General features: G+C 45.4%; 1 protein-coding gene across 1 annotated transcript in view; it reads right to left on the reverse strand.

Annotated features, from left to right (window-relative positions):
* Positions 1-16985, reverse strand: part of LOC126035456 (uncharacterized) — a 430975-nt gene that overhangs the window by 208572 nt on the left and 205418 nt on the right. The gene's annotated exons all lie outside the window — the stretch shown is intronic.

The following is a 16985-nucleotide window of genomic DNA, read 5'->3' on the forward strand; positions in this document are numbered from 1 at the left end:
TGGCCAATCCTATTTCACTCAGTTATGTCAATGACATTTGCTCACACAAGGGTGCCCTTGAGGACTTAAGTAGGCTGTGGTAAAAGGGGGCCATGTAACAGTTGGGTGATAGCAACATAATCTTTCAAACGCCTCTCAAGGGGAAAGAGTTTACATCAGCAAATGATTGGCCAGATGCTTAACTGCAATGAGCTGCTTCTCCACTGCTTCACCCCAAGGGCCCATTTGGTAACAGCCAAAGGAGAAAGGTCATGAGCAGCTTCTGTGCTGGTTTGCCTTGCCTGCCTGAACTACTCCTTTGATACACATAAGAGCAGGAGAAACCCGTGTGTACTCACCCCAAATGGAAGCTGGTCAGAGATGGAAACTGGAGCCAAGTTATCAGAATGAGATGAGATCACAGTAGGCCTGTATTTTTTTTCTTACTTTTTAATTCGCTACATTAATTTTTGACAGACTTCTGGCAGAGAAGTCCAGAAACATGAAATGTAAATGTGCTGATAGAAAACAACTGTTAAGGATATCTGAAGCCTCCCATTTAGAATTACTGTAGCTGCATATTGGTAAAGTACTAGAAGACATAATACATAATGGATGGAAGTGCAAAAAAGAAAATGCAATTTTGTTCACCAAACTCTGCTCCCACTGAAGCTGAACATTTATCAAGGCTGACAGAGGAACACAGAGGCCAATGCTGAACAGCTTTTAAAAAAATCCAAGACTTTAAAAACCTTTATCCTTTGTCCATTTAATATTTCTTGAATTATACTTGGTGTCCTGGTTTCAGCTGGGATAGAGTTAATTGTCTTCCTAGTAGCTGGTACAGTGCTATTGTGGGGCAAGGTTTGAAGGAATCAGGACGGAGGGTACTGCTCCCTTGTTAGAAAGGGATTTGCTGGAACTTGTAGGCTATAAACCTTGGGAGGCCTGATAAGGGAAATAGAGAGGCGCCATTGTGGTGGAGAATTACTGACCCATGAGTCATGTTCATTAAGGTGCTGGAACTTAGAGTCTTTTGCAAAAATAGCTTAGTTGCTAACAGTCCAATTGTTAAAGTTAAGTAGCTACCAATTAGCGCGCTGATAAGAACTTTAAGGCATAATAACCAATCAGTTTAAAAAACACATCTTCTAATTTTCTATATAAACGAGTGTTATATGCAATAAAACGACTCTCTGCTTGCATCAAGCTGTGTCCCATCTATCAATCGCGGCATGCTATGTTTTGAGTTCAGTATGCAAAGAATGTTGATAACACACTGATGTTTTCAGTTGTTGCTAAGTAATGTTTAGCCTAAAGTCAAGGATTTTTCAGCTTCTCATGCCCAGCCAGCAAGAAAGCTGGAGGGGCACAACAAGTTGGCACAGGACAGAGCCAGGGCACCTGACCCAAACTGGCCAACGGGGTATTCCTTACCATGTGACACCACATCTAGTGTATAAACTGGGGGGAGTGGGGGTGGGGGATTGCCAATCAGGTTCTAGCTGGGTGTCGTTCGGCCGGTGGTGAGCAATTGCCCTGCACATCATTTGTACATTCCAATCCTTTTATTATTACTGTTGTCATTTTATTATTGTTATCATTATCATTATTAGTTTCTTCTTTTCTGTTCTATTAAACCGTTCTTATCTCAACCCACAGGTTTTACTTCTTTTCCCAATTTTCTTCCCCATCCCACTGGGTGGGGGGGAGTGAGTGAGCAGCTGTGTGGTGCTTAGTTGCTGGCTGGCGTTAAACCAGGACAACTACCTGTGCTCCCGAATTTTTTAGCATTCTTCCCAGCCCTCTGAAATCTCTTGATCAACCTCAAACTTTTTGTTGTGACATCCTTAGTACCCATGTGAAAGAGCAGGAATGGATAGTAGTCTGAAGGTTGTACTAAGCTCTTCAGTCTTGTGGTGATGTCCCTAATTTGAGCCCCAGGGAGGCAAGAAACTTTCCTGAAAAGAGGGTCCGGTCTGCAAATGGGTGCTTCCATTCTGCACGGGAGGGAATCACCAATGACCATAACTTGCCATTGTTTATTCTTGGCGCTGGTCTTAATGCAGGTTTTGTTGTGAGGGGTTGGTCTCTCTGTCCTTGGCAAGACTGCTTGTGCAGATTCCTCCTATATCTCATTATGCGCTTCATCTACTATACCCAGGGCCTCATACCTATTCTGTAATGGTATCTTAAAGGGTAAGGAGGGGGTTTCTCTTACCACTCCATGCTGTAACCTTCTTCCGCCCCTCCTTATCCCTCATAACATTGCCTTCCTCCTGGCAAAAAGCAGATCTTGGACCTGCCTCCATAGTGGCCACGCTGAGTTGGCTTGCACGCATCATAGATGGCAGAGTAGAGCTCCATTGGTCAATCTCCCTCTCAGACTCTCAAATGCTCTTCAGTCTGCCCACCTCCTCCTGCAGCTTGGCCACCAAGAAGAGCAGTTCATCAGTCTGGTCACACCTCCAACAAGCTTGCTGAGACAAGGGGAGTCAAAAGAATCTTAGTAGACATAATAAAGGGGGGTGAAAGATGATGTTTAGTGCTTACATTGTTGAAATTAGCTGAGGTAGAGACAGTCCTTGATAAGAAGAGCTGGTCCCAAGAACCAGCCAATGAGGTAGAGACAGTCCTTGATAAGAAGAGCTGGTCCCAAGAACCAGCCAATGAGGTAAAGACAGTCCTTGATAAGAAGCAGGAGAAGGCTCCAACAGCCAGCTAAGACTGGTCTTGCGGCTTGAGTGAACACCAAGAAATCACTGAGCCTGCGCAAGGAAAGAGGTTACTAGCGGTGACGAAGAGGAGTCATCCATCTTCACCTCTGTGACCACCAGACGACCACCATAAAGAGGCCCTGCACAGGTGAAGTTGGGAGGGCACTATGGAAATGACCTCTCAGAGCTAATTTTAATATGAAGCGGGGATAGGTCATGCATATGTATAGGCGTATTGTGAATATGTAATACCTGACTGTATAAACTTGAGGTGAACTGCTGAGTCAGGCGCGCACAACTTTGGTGGGACTACCCCCTGTGCCGCCCAGCGCTGAATGAACATACCTACTTTACAATCTTACTGATTGTGGAGTCTGTTTTCTGCACGTCAGTTTGGCGAGCCAGGCAGGAGACTCTCTGCTCAGCTGCGGGACCGACTGCGGAGCGGATGCCCCTCGGCACGCCCCAAGCACTTTCCTCGGAGGAGCCTCTGCTGCCAGCCGCTCACCACAGGAGCAGACAACAACCTCCTGAAGCCGCGGACCAAACGGTATGTTTTACAAGGGGAGCCTGTAAAAGTACGGCCAGGGCAGCTGGTAAATCGCACAGAGACATCTGGCATGCAGCGTAGTCCCCGTATGGGAAGAGGGTACCATGTATGGGGGGATTTGCTGACCGATAGAGCGGCCGCTAGAGATCTTGGGGTAGATCGAGCAAATCCGGGGTAACTGTTGCATCCCAGCATTGGGAGCCAGGACGGACCTGTCGATGACTGGTATATAAGAGGCAGGAGAAGGGTAAGTGCACCCCCTTGCAATTGCACTTGGTTTACAGGGTAAGTGGACCCCCTCGCAATTGCACTTGGTTTATTTTTGCAGCTGCTGAAGGTTGTCAACTGGAGCAATGTTTGTATGATGTGAATGTTTGGAAATTTATGTTAAAGAATTTGTGTGGGTGTGTGGAAATGATATGTTAAAATTTATAGGTGTATGTATGTTTGTTAATGTGTGAATGTCTTTACATATTAATAGGGGTGATTCCTTGCTTTATATGTGGGCTTGCAACTGGACTATATAATAATTAGTATCCAGCTTGGGTTTTGTTGAAGTGTAAATCTTGTGGGAGAAGCTGGTACTGTACATCTAGCAGACGGAAACCAGACTGCCTTGAGTGTTTTCTCCAAATTCCACACTTTTATGATTGGGAAATAGCTCACTAAGAATCCAAAATACTGAGATTGGTGTGTAAAGGAAAATTTAATTCCAGAAATTTGGGACGTGTGGGAGGAAAACTGGGGAAGACTGTAAAAGAAGTGTAAGAAACAATTTGCATGGAAGCTTATTAAAAGGAGAAACCAAGATCAAACTTAAGTATCATTAGGAGGAGTTATAAAATGGGAAACACTCAAGGAGGAATCTTGAGGAAAAGTCCTCTGGGTTGTGTAATTGCCCACTGGAAAGATATTGTTGGGACCGGAGGTACGGAAAGTAAAAAGAACCATATTAAATACTGCAATCAATGGTGGCCGTTGTCTAAGTTAGAAAGTGATGCTAAGTGGCCACTTAATGGGTCAATAGATTATAATACTCTATTACAACTAATGCTGTTTTTAAGAAGAGAAGGAAAATGGGATGAGGTTTCGTATGCAGACATGTTTTTCACCCTCCAAAATCATCCGGAGTGGCAAAGGGACTGTGGAATGGTACCCCCACAGGACCCCATGGTGCTTGCACTTGAGCGAGAGAACAACAAGGAGCTTAGAGGTAAACTGAGGTGGTGTTGTTCGGCATGTAGTATTGGACAAAGATGTACAAAGACAAATAAAATTCATCAGGTACCAGAACAAGATCTAACTGATTTGTTTAAGCCTCCCCCTCGACCACAGGAACAGGATGCAGACTCGGATAGAACTCCGACCCCCCCGAGCAGCCCTGTATCTTCCCATACTAGGAAGAAAATTACCTCAACAGCTTTACAAGTACCTCTCCGAGAGGCGGTGAGGCCAGATGGTGGGACGATGTTAATCAAAGTACCCTTTTCTACTGCTGACCTAGGACAATGGAAAAAGGTTGCAAAAGATTATAGGAGAGATCCGATAAGTGTAGCTAAGCATTTCCAATTTATTGTGAAACAGCATAACCCTGATTGGAAGGATATAGTTATTATTGGAATATATGACTGAGACAGAGAAACAGCTAATTTTAAAAACAGCAGGGAACCTTGCTGAAGATCATTATAAGATCACAGGAGGGGACATTAAGGAATATTTCCCTCTCCAAGACCAAAGTGGGATGCTAATAGATCTGCACATATGGAAAGATTGCAGGGGTATCAGGAGTGGATTATAAAAGGAATGGAGAGAGCAATCCCCAAAACTATAAATTGGTCAGCTTTATATGCAGTTAAACAGAGTCCTTCCGAGTCTCCATCCGAATTCCTGGATCGACTGAGGGATGTAATGCGCCGCAGCACACCGCTGGATCCTGGGTCAGAGGTAGGAATACAACAATTAGTCTCCCTGTTTTTGGGTCAGTCTACAGGGGATATAAGGCGCAAACTTCAGAAATTACGCCCTACGGAGAGTAGGAATTTAGAAATGTTGTTGGATGAAGCATGGAGGGTATTTAGTAACAGAGAAGAAGGATATAGGCAAGGGCGAAGGAAATTAATGGCTGTTATTCAGGAAGAGAGAGGAAGAGGGCCTAGACGAGACTTGCCCCGACTGGGCAAGGATCAATGCACTTTGTGTAAGAAATTCGGGCATTGGAAAAGGGAATGCCCAAGGAACAAGGAAGATCAGAGGGCTCAAACAGGAAGAACGGTAGCCCCTGTGAAGGGAGACTGACGGGAACCTGGGGAATCTACCCTAGTGGATCCACTGGTTATAATTAAGCTAGGGAAAACACAACAAGAGGTAGAATGTTTGGTAGCTACAGGAGCAACATACTCGGTTCTGAATCAGGCTTTGATGCCCCTGGGAAATGATTATGTCATGGTGAAAGGAGCGACTGGCCAAAGTGAAAAGCCATATTTTTGTAAACCTTTAGAATATAAATTAGGAAAACAGTGGGGCATTCATAAATTTTTATATATGCCCAACTCCCCAAAGGCACTTTTGGGAAGGAACTTGTTGGAACAATTGGGAGCAAAAATTGTATTCAAAAAGGGAGAAATTACTCTGGAGGTAAAAGATCAGCAATATATTCAAATATTGAGCCTAACCTTAACCAGTCTCCCCCTAGAAGGAAGCATTAACGAGGACATCTTAAACCAAGTGTACCCAGGGGTATGGGCTACCGATGCACCTGGAAGAGCGAAAAGTGCTCCACCTGTTGAAGTTAGGATCAAGGAAGGCCAAAAGCCAGTAATAATTACACAATATCCCCTAAAGAAGGAAGACAGAGAAGGAATCCGGCCAGTGATACAAAAAGTTTTGCAGTTGGGATTACTAAAAGAGTGTGAGTCTGAATTCAATACCCCTATATTACCTGTTCGGAAGCCCGATGGGTCATATCAGGTGGTCCAAGACTTACGGGCGGTGAATAAGATAACTGAAGATCTTTACCCGGTAGTGGCAAACCCATATACCCTGTTAACCGTATTAACACCTGAATTGACTTGGTTTACTGTTTTAGATTTGAAGGATGCTTTCTTTTGCCTCCCTCTCCATGAAGCCAGCCAAAAATTATTTGCATTTGAATGGGAAAACCCCAAGAGCGGTCGAAAGACCCAGCTCACTTGGATGGTGTTGACACAAGGATTTAAGAACAGTCCTACCATTTTTGGCAATCAGCTTGCGAAAGACTTAGAATCCTGGGAAGCCCTGTCTGAGGAGGGGAAGCTGTTGCAGTATGTGGATGATATCCTGATCGCCACCAAAACAGAGAAAGATTGTATGACATGGACAGTGAGTCTGTTGAATTTCCTGGGACTCCAGGGGTACCGGGTATCCAAGAAAAAGGCACAGGTAATGCAACGCAAAGTGAATTATTTGGGCTATTAGTGCGGGACAGAGAACTTTGGGACAGGCCCATAAAGAGGCAATATGTCAAACTTGGAGACCTCAGTGAAAGAGTTATGGACTTTTCTGGGAATGACAGGGTGGTGCCGATTGTGGATCTGTAATTATGGATTGCTTGTTAAACCACTGTATGCGTTGACAGCCACTGAGCAGAAACACCTTGAGTGGAATAAGGAGCCCGAACGAGCCTTTGAGCTACTGAAAAAGTCTTTGATGTTGGCCCCAGCCTTAGGACTCCCAGATGTGAGTAAGCCATTTCTTCTTTACTCCCACGAGAAGCAGGGCATTGCCCTGGGAATATTAGCACAAAACCTGGGCCCATATCGACGGGCAGTTGCCTACTTCTCTAAGCAGTTAGACACGACTGCAAAAGGTTGGCCTGGATGCCTGCGGGCGGTTGCGGCTGTGATACTGAATATACAGGAAGCCTGAAAGTTTACTCTGGGCCAGAAAATGACTGTTCTGTTGTCTCACACAGTATCAGCAGTACTGGAAGCAAAAGGTGGACACTGCCTCTCTCCGCAAAGATTCCTGAGATATCAAGCTATATTGGTAGAGCAGGATGACATGGAGATTGTAGTCACTAACATTGTCAACCCAGCTTCTTTTCTCAGCGGGAACACAGGAGAACTGGTACATCATGACTGTTTGGAAACCATCAAAGCAGGGATAGGTCATGCATATGTATAGGCGTATTGTGAATATGTAATACCTGACTGTATAAACTTGAGGCGAACTGCCGAGTCGGGCGCGCACGACTTTGGTGGGACTACCCCCTGTGCCGCCCAGCACTGAATGAACATACCTACTTTACAATCTCACTGATTGTGGAGTCTGTTTTCCGCACGTCATGCTTGCTATCACTTTCCATCTCTAGGAATATTCCTACACAGATCCCACAGCCAGAAACCTGGGTGGTCGCATGCTTTGACAGGAGCTCTGTCTGGGTGGCTGGATTGGTTCTACCGGGTGCTAGAAGCTCAGAAGCAGAGGACACTGCTTTTTGCAAGGTGGTCACCATGCTGCCCACTGCTGTGCACCTGCCTGCTGGGAAATATATATGTTCATCCGTTGCAATCAGCTGGGATGATTGTTTTAGCCTGTTTAAATCTCCTGCGCTGCTGGCTGTAGGCTCTGCCCCTTGCTGTCTCTTCCAATCAGTGGGTCCAGAGTCAGTTGCTCGGGGAATGTTCCCTGTTCAGACAAGCCTCTACTTGTCCACTTGTATCCCTCATGTGTCCCTTACCGCTGCTTGGTGCTGCTGCTGTTGCTGCCCCTTGCAATGCTCCAGCGTTGGTTGCAATCAGTTTTGTGCGCATCTTTGTTCTTTTAGGCTTTGATCTGGCAAATAGCTTAAACATCTGCTTAAGTTGGCAAGGCACTTTAAGTTCATGGTACCAGCCAATTAACTTTGAGATAAAGGTCTTTGTGTTCAGGGGCTTTATGAAAAAGGAGGTCTTTCATTAAAAATTTAAACTGAAATATGAGCCTCAGTCATGAATTCCTGAACTGGAGTCTAACAGTGTGGGTGGGGACTGCATTATGAACAAAGAGATGACAGCCTGCACAGAAGAAATGTCAGTACACAACATTCTGCACTTAATGCAGACTGGGGACCTTATAGCCAGAGCAAAAGATATGACACAATCATAAAGTAGTTTTTGCTGAGTATGATAGGAAATGCTGGCTTCTGTTTTCATTGCTGATTCCTGCACAGGGCAGATTTGTTTTAAACTGCTGTTGTGATCATATTTCTATACTCATGTTACATCAAGAGATCTTTGGATCAATACCAAAAATGTAGTGTTGGGCTGATAAAAAGCACAGGTGTGGTAAAGAGGGGGTGCTTCAAATACTAGGTAGTCCAGATGCACTGATTTGACGTGGCTCCTTTGCTTTTAATTATGATGGATATGCACAGCACTCTCATTAATCTGAGGAAGTCATAACACTTTTGAGGAGAGATGTCTGTCGGAGGATGCAACGAGTCTATGGAATGCCTGACAGTTCGAGAACAGCGCAACCTTGAGCAGCTTGTAGTGTATCCTTGAGAGTCTGAAAGATCCGAGAAGACCAGTACAAAAACAAGATAGTGATAAGAAGAACCGCCCTAACGAACTCACCAATCATGAATTGTTAGTTACTAACCAAACCAATCATATACTAACACATACTCTGAAGAAGGGGATAAAAAGGTGTGTTAGAACAATAAAGTAGCCATTTTGCATGGCCTATTACTTGTCGTGTCCGTCTCTACCGCGACAAATGGTGACCCTGATGCGCCTGAGCAAACAGATCATCTAACGGCGATAAATCCAGCACTAGCAAGAAGTATACCAGCGGCGACGAGAGCTGCGGAGTATACTAGCAATGAGAAGAGCTGTGGAGACGGAGCCCGGTGAAGCTGAGAGCAGTGGGAATCTGCCTGGTCCGGACCTGAGCCTAGACACCTAATAAGGTGAGCCACCGGGGACTAAACTGTTAGAATGGGGCAGCAATTAACAAAAGAAAAGGAGATGGTTTTGTCTACCTGGAAAGCCCTGTTAAAAAGAAAAGGGGTTAAAACCCCAGAACAAAGCCTGAAAAGGATTTTGATATGGTGTAAGATGCAAGGCTTTACAGCCACAACAGTTACTGCATTCAGTGTGGGTGCATGGCAAGCAGTGGGCTGGAAAATGTTTGGTGAGACCTCTAAAGGACAGAAAGAGCTCTGTAAGTTGGCAATCTATTACGTGAGACCCTGAAAGAATGGAAAGCAGAATGTGATGCGAAAGATCAGCAAAAGAAAGATAAGAAATCAGAAAATGTTAGCAAGGAAAAAAGATTCTGCTCAAGTAACAACTGCGGCCAATGCTACAGTATCAGCAGTAGCAAGCAGAACACCCCTCATGAGCAAAATCAGATCATACCCTTATCCACCTCCTCCTCCTATGCCATTAAATACTTCACTAGGCGATGAGGGGCCCTCCTCACCTACTGGTGCGGCAGCGGAAGGGGTGACTCCATCAGCCCACCCCCGAGGAGGAAAGTACGGCGACTCCGGCGACTAACACCGAGCCAGAAAGTGTGGGCCAACCTGACTGTGTGGGCTGTAATGAAAGTGAGAGCCAAAATGAAAGTGAGGCAGAAGAAGCTCTAATTGATGCTATGCGATCTCTGCAGCTCGCAGATAAAACCATAACGAAAGAACCCCTGCCATGGACTCTCCCTCCATCCACAATAACTGTAGTCCCAAGATCCCCTGATCAATTTTGGGAGGGAGTTAGGAGATATGCTGCCGACCCTAGCAACTGGGATCTAGTAAAACGCCTCAGCCCGTGCTCTCTAACACCTGCATTTCTAAAGCCTCTAGATAAAGTGGCAGAGGCTCCTGTTACATTTCCTGTTTTCAAAGCTTCTGCAGGCACAAACCGGCACGATGAGCACAATCCAATTGGCTGGAGAGTAGTGCAGGATTTGCAGAATAAAGTACAAAAATTTGGAATCAATTCTCCTGAGGTAATGCAGCTTATTCGTATAATCAGCACAGATCTGCTGTGTCCATATGACGTTATGCACCTTGCGCAAGTGCTGTTTCAGCCCCTACGATTGCAAGTATTTCAATCCACCTGGAGGCAGATGGCACGCACAGCGGCGCTGCATAATTCACGACTGCCACAGGGTGACCCGAGATTAGGCCTTGGAGAGGATGCTTTGCTTGGTGAAGGGCCGTTTAGTAACCCTCAGCTGCAGGCTACATGGCCTCCGATGGCTCTCAAACAAGCCCAAAATATAGGCCTTATGGCAATAAAGTGAACCATGGATACGGCAGCTCCAAAGCAAAAATACATCGCTATCCACCAAGGCCCCACAGAACCCTTTTTACAGTTTGTAGAAAAAATATCTGCCGCCCTGGAAAAACAGGTAGAAGATGAGGTCTTAAGACAAATGCTATGCAAACAGTTGGCAAAAGATAATGCTAATGAGGACTGTCAAAAGATCATACAGGCTTTACCAGGAGATCCTTCTGTTCCTGACATGGTAGCTGCATGTTCTAAGGTTGAGACACTGGAACACACGGTGGCTGCCCTAGCCAATGCTATGAGAAATTCTGGAAAGTGCTTTGGGTGTGGCAGAGAAGGGCACATAAAGGTAACTTCTCCATACAAAACATCACCAGGTAAACAACCGGTGCACCACTCACTGGAGATTACTTGCAAGAAATGCAGAAAATTAGGACATTTTGCAAAACAATGTCGTTCCAAATTTCATGCTAATGGACAGCCGCTACAGGAAAAACACAAAACGAGTGCGAGAGGGCACGCGAGGAGAACAAATCCCCTCCCAACAGCCGGCCAATTCCTCTCTTCGAACAATTGTCAGCTGCAACAGCTGGCTCAGCAGGGTTGGATGTATCCACCGCCGACACAGTAACTCTAGTCACAAAAGACATCGTTAAGGTCCCTCTTAATGCAAGGGGTCCTATAGGACGGGGAGTGAGTGCATTGCTACCGGGAAGATCAAGTAGCACGTTAAATGGAATAATTGTACATGCGGGAGTTATTGGTGCTGCTTTTACAGGTCAAATTTGCGCGATGGTTTCAAGCCCCTACCCACCAGTAACAATCCCTAAAGGTACTCGCATTGCTCAACTTGTTCCTCTTTCGAGTTGTATTTCAAAAGCAGAACAGCGACTGCGATGCGATGGGGGCTTCGGCTCTACAGGACCCCCTCAGGTCTGCTGGTCTCAGACTGTTTCATCATCCTGACCTCATATGACACACATGCTGTCGAATCACGGAAGATTGCCGACTACAGTAAGGCTCGCAGGGCTCCTGGACACCAGAGCTGATGTGACTATTATTGCCGATTATCTGTGGCCGTCCACCTGGACAACAGAGGAGGCTGGTATGGGAGTAGTGGGGCTGGGAGGATCTGCACGAGCAAAGATGGCAGCCACACCAGTTCTGATTACCAATCCTGATGGCCAACAAGCAGTCATTAAGCCATATGTGATGGCAGCTCCCCTCAATTTATGGGGGAGGGATTGCTTGTCGTAGTGGGGGGTGAGAATTACCAAGGATTTTTAACGGGGGCCACTGTGCTGCAGGGTGTTAGGCAACCCATGCTTGTTTTAACTTGGTCAACAAATAACCCTGTGTGGGTGGATCAGTGGCCCCTACCAATTGAAAAAATTAAAGGCCCTGCAAGAATTGGTAGCAGAACAACTAGCTGCTGGACACATTGAACCATCTCACAGTCCGTGGAATACTCCAGTGTTTGTGAAAAAAAAGAAATCAGGAAAATGGCGATTTTTGCATGACCTGTGGCAAGTTAATGCTGTCACGGCCACGATGGGGGATCTGCAACCAGGCATGCCTTCACCTGCCATGATCCCTCATGATTGGGAAAACATTGTCATGGACCTTAAGGATTGGTTTTTTATGATTCCATTAGCTTCCCAAACAAAGAAAAATTTGCATTCTCTGTGCCTTCTATCAATCATGCAGAACCGGCAAAAAGATACCAATGGAGAGTTCTGCCGCAGGGCATGAAAAATTCACCAACAATTTGTCAATGGTTTGTAGCACAAGCTCTGTCACCTGTAAGGGAAAAATTCCCTACTAGTTATTGTTATCACTATATGGATGACATTCTGTTAGCATCAGACAACAAGGAGCAGTTGAATGGCATGAAAAATTTGGCCACGAATTCGCTACAACAACAGGAGTTAGTTATTGCCCCTGAAAAAGAGCAAAAAATAGCACCCTGGAAATATTTGTGGATGACAATTACAAATAAGCAGGTTGTGCCCCAACCTGTGAAACTTAACCTTGCGGTTAAGACACTCAGTGATGTACAGAAATTAATGGGATCCTTGAACTGGATCAGGCCCTATCTTGGACTGACCAATTCGCAGTTACAAACTCTATTGGACTTATTAAAAAATTCCAATGATCCAACAGAACCCAGAATATTGAAAAAGGAAGCGTTAAATGTAATTCACAGGGTGGAACAATGTATATACAAGAAATTTGTTTCTCAAATTGATCTGTCTCAATTGGTACAATTCTTTGTACTAATTGACAAAACTGTGCCATTTGGTGCTTTAGTGCAGTGCAATTCTGAGTGGGATGACCCATTACATATTTTAGAATGGATGTTTTTGTCATTCTGGCCACAAAAAACTGCTCCTGGATTGTTTGAACTTATTGCTGATGTAATCATAAAAGCCAGAAAACGATGTGTAGAACTGACATGACGTGATCCAGCTATGATTGTTTTACCTGTTCAAAATTGGTACTTTGAATGGTGTCTGGGAAGAAATTACGAGCTGCAAGCAGCTATGGCGGATTTTCAAGGGCAGATATTGTATCATCTACCATTACACCCGCTCCTGAAATTTGCTCAAGAAATACCATTTGGTCAGAAAATTTAAGCCAGCCAGAACCTGTGAAAGGCCCCACTGTCTTTACAGATGGTTCTGGAAAAACAGGTAAAGCAGCAGTAGTATGGTATGAAAACAACTGGAACAGCAAAGTAGTATATCAAAATGGTTCTCCACAAGTAGTAGAGCTTCGTGCACATGGCACGTTGAAGCGGCTGCTTCAAAAACAAAAAGGAGGAATGATTGGGGAGCCACCACAGGCATGTTTCGATAAAGCAGTTTATGTTCTTAACTTTATCCATTATGGGGATAATTCTTCTCTACCTCCTTTTTTCAACATTTCTCTTCTCTTTTTTCAAGACAGAATTTACAAAGAGGCATCAAAGTACATGTTAAAGATTTAGTTACTGGTCAGTGGAGTGGACCATGTGAGCTATTAACCTGGGGGCGAGGTTATGCTTGTGTTTCTACAGATACAGGCCCACAATGGACTCCCACTTGATTTGTACGACCATCATCATCTGGAACATCCCAGAGGGTGCGGCAATATGAATACCACCTCAACCAAAAACTAAGTGTAGGTCACCTTGGCCAATATAACAGGTCAAGATTCTCTGTGCATTGCAACCACATCACAAAGCCCATGAACCAATAGACAGGATGGCTATGACTCGTGCAGCGTGCCTGGCCAGCGAGCGCATGCGTCATAGGTTGCAACTGAGGCGGATTTTGGCACCCGCTGGCCACGTGTGCTAAAACCTGTTCCTCTGCAAACGTATAAATACCGGGATTTTCTGAAGAGCATCGGACTGGTGTACGGCAAGGCCATCGTCGCCTCTGTGGGGACGCCCACATAAAGCTGGCACCTACCGATTGCTGGGCTGAATTTGCGGAGCAAGACAGCACAAGAATGTACAGATGGTTCATCTACCTCACAGTCCTCAGATGGACATAGTCATGGATACCGCCACAAACCAAAGGAAACATCTGGATGACCCTGGCTGACGTGACCGGACAAGATTGCTTATACCTTAGTACAGCAACACCAAACAATCCCTTATTCACAGGTTCAATCGGGGGTTCCACTGACATAAACATAGTTTAAGAACTTACTGATGGAGACCCCTGTGTAGCAGGTCATGGACTCAATGGATGGGAATGCCTGGTTTCCACGGATCGGGCATTCACCCTCCTTGCCACCCAAGGAATCACAAGTTCTGTGGTCTCTGAATACAGACTGTAGTATTATCTGATTTACTTTTAGACGTTGATAGTATTAGACATGCTATGCTACAAAATAGAGCTGCAATTAATTTCTTGCTTTTAGCACAAGGACACGGTTGTGATGAGTTTGAAGGGATGTGTTGTATGAATTTATCCGATCACTCAGAATCCATTTTCAGTAGTATTCAACAATTAAAGAAGGGAGTCAGGAAGCTGACAGAAAGCGATGAATTAGATTGGCTGACAAAGATGTTCGAGGGTTGGGGATTGTCTGGATGGTTGATGTCTCTGCTCAAGACTGTGGGGGTAGTAATCTTGGTTGTGATAACTATGCTCCTAATGTTGCCCTGTCTTTTCAGCCTTCTGCAAAGGGCCCTGCAGAGGGCAGCTGGGACGATATTTTTAGCACAAATACAAAAAGGGGGAATTGTCGGGGGATGCAATGAGTCTACAGAATCCCTGACAGTTCGAGAACAGCGCGACCTTGACCAGCTTGTAGTGTATCCTTGAGAGTCTGGAAAGATCCGAGAAGACCAGTACAAAAATAAGACAGTGATAAGAAGAACCGTCCTAACGAACTCACCAATCATGAATTGTTAGTTACTAACCAAACCAATCATATACTAACACATACTCTGAAGAAGGGGATAAAAAGATGTGTTAGAACACTAAAGTAGCCATTTTGCATGATCTATTACTTGTCGTGTCCGTTTTTACTGTGACAGATGTCTGTGTTTTATAAAGTTTCACAAAGCTGAGATTGGGGTTAGGAAATTGCCAAGTGTCATGGTTTAACCCCAGCCAGCAACTAAGCACCACGCAGCCGCTCACTCACTCCCCGCCACCCAGTGGGATGGGGGAGAAAATCAGAAAAAGAAGTAAAACTCGTGGGTTGAGATAAGAACGGTTTAATAGAACAGAAAAGAAGAAACTAATAATGATAATGATAACACTAATAAAATGACAACAGTAGTAATAAAAGGATTGGAGTGTACAAATGATGCGCGGGGCAATTGCTCACCACCCACTGACCGACACCCAGCTAGTCCCCGAGTGGCGATTCCCTGCCCCCCACGTCCCAGTTCCTATACTAGATGGGACGTCACATGGTATGGAATACACCGTTGGCCAGTTTGGGTCAGGTGCCCTGTCTGTGTCCCTTCCCAACTTCTTGTGTCCCTCCAGCCGTCTTGCTTGCTGCCCATGAGAAGCTGAAAAATCCTTGACTTTAGACTAAACATTACTTAGCAACAACTGAAAACATCAGTTATCAACATTCTTCTCATACTGAACTCAAAACATAGCACTGTACCAGCTACTAGGAAGACAGTTCACTCTATCCCAGCTGAAACCAGGACAGTAGTATTTTCCTCTATCCTCCCAGTAATGGGGGGGAAACTTTAGAAGAAACAGGTGAGCCCAGGATATCAATACCTGGCTCCAGGACTGGTGCCTCCACCAAAACTCTGGGTCTTTAAACCATGGAAGAGCCTTCACGACACAAGATATGCTTGGGCCTGATGGGATCCACCTGTCCTGATGGGGAAAATGTGTCTTTGGGCGTAAGCTGGCGGGACTGATTGAGAGCGCTTTAAATTAGAATCGATGGGGGAAGGGGATACCAACAGGATTGCAGTAGGTAAGCCAAGGGTTGGCATGGCATCGCCTGAGGGTGGCAATGCTAGTGAGAACATTTACACTGCTCCAGGGAGCCTGGAGGGCTCAGGAGCACATCTGAAATGCTTGTACACCAACGCACGGAGTATGAGAAACAAGCAGGATGAACTGGAAGCGTTGGTCAGTTCCCAGAGCTCGGTATTAGTGAGACTTGGTGGAATGAGTCCCACGATTGGAGTGCTGGGATGGACAGCTACAGGCTGTTCCGGAGGGATAGGCAGGGCAGGTGAGGTGGAGGAGTTGCACTGAATGTAAGGGAGAGGTTTGACTGTACAGCCCTTACAGTTAGTGATGATGTGGTTGAGAGCCTCTGGGTGAGGATTAGGGGCATGGAAAACAAAGGAGATGTTGTAGTGGGTGTCTGCTACTGATCACCCAGCCAGGATGTAAGCACTGATGCGTTACTCTATAGGCAATTGGGAGAAATCTCTGGATGGGTAGCCCTTGTCCTTATGGGAGATTTCTGTTGAGGATTTCTTGGCTGGGCGAGGGCATGTGAGCAATCCAGGCGTTAGGTGGGAATGAAGCATAAGTTTACAAAGTGCTGGAGCAGACAAGGACGCTGTGCCCTTGTACGCTGGGAAAAAGGAAGATAAGAAGAGCCTGACAAGCAACTCCTGGATGCCGAAGAATGAGATAAGTAACTGCTGGACACCTCGTGAAGAAGCTTGCACAGCCAATAGAGGATAAGATAGCGTCGCATGAAACAGGGTATTGGACCAATTAGAGTATTGTATAAGGCGCGTGCACAAGCACATAAGGTATATAACTGTGCTAAAAGTTGTAGTAAATGGACTTCACTTGATCACATTGGTCTGTGCGTGATTTCCCCTGTGGATCCTCCACAACAGATTTCAACTTCCCAGACATGACCTGGGAATGGTATACTGCTGTGACGAGCAGGTCTTGGAAATTCTTGAGATTTGTAGGAGAGAAGTTCCTGTCACAAGTACTCAGTGAGCCAACTAGGAAAGATGCCCTCCTAGACTTGCTATTTGTG

Source organism: Accipiter gentilis, chromosome W (assembly GCF_929443795.1).
Source record: "Accipiter gentilis chromosome W, bAccGen1.1, whole genome shotgun sequence".
In the NCBI taxonomy this organism is placed as follows: Eukaryota; Metazoa; Chordata; class Aves; order Accipitriformes; family Accipitridae; genus Astur; species Astur gentilis.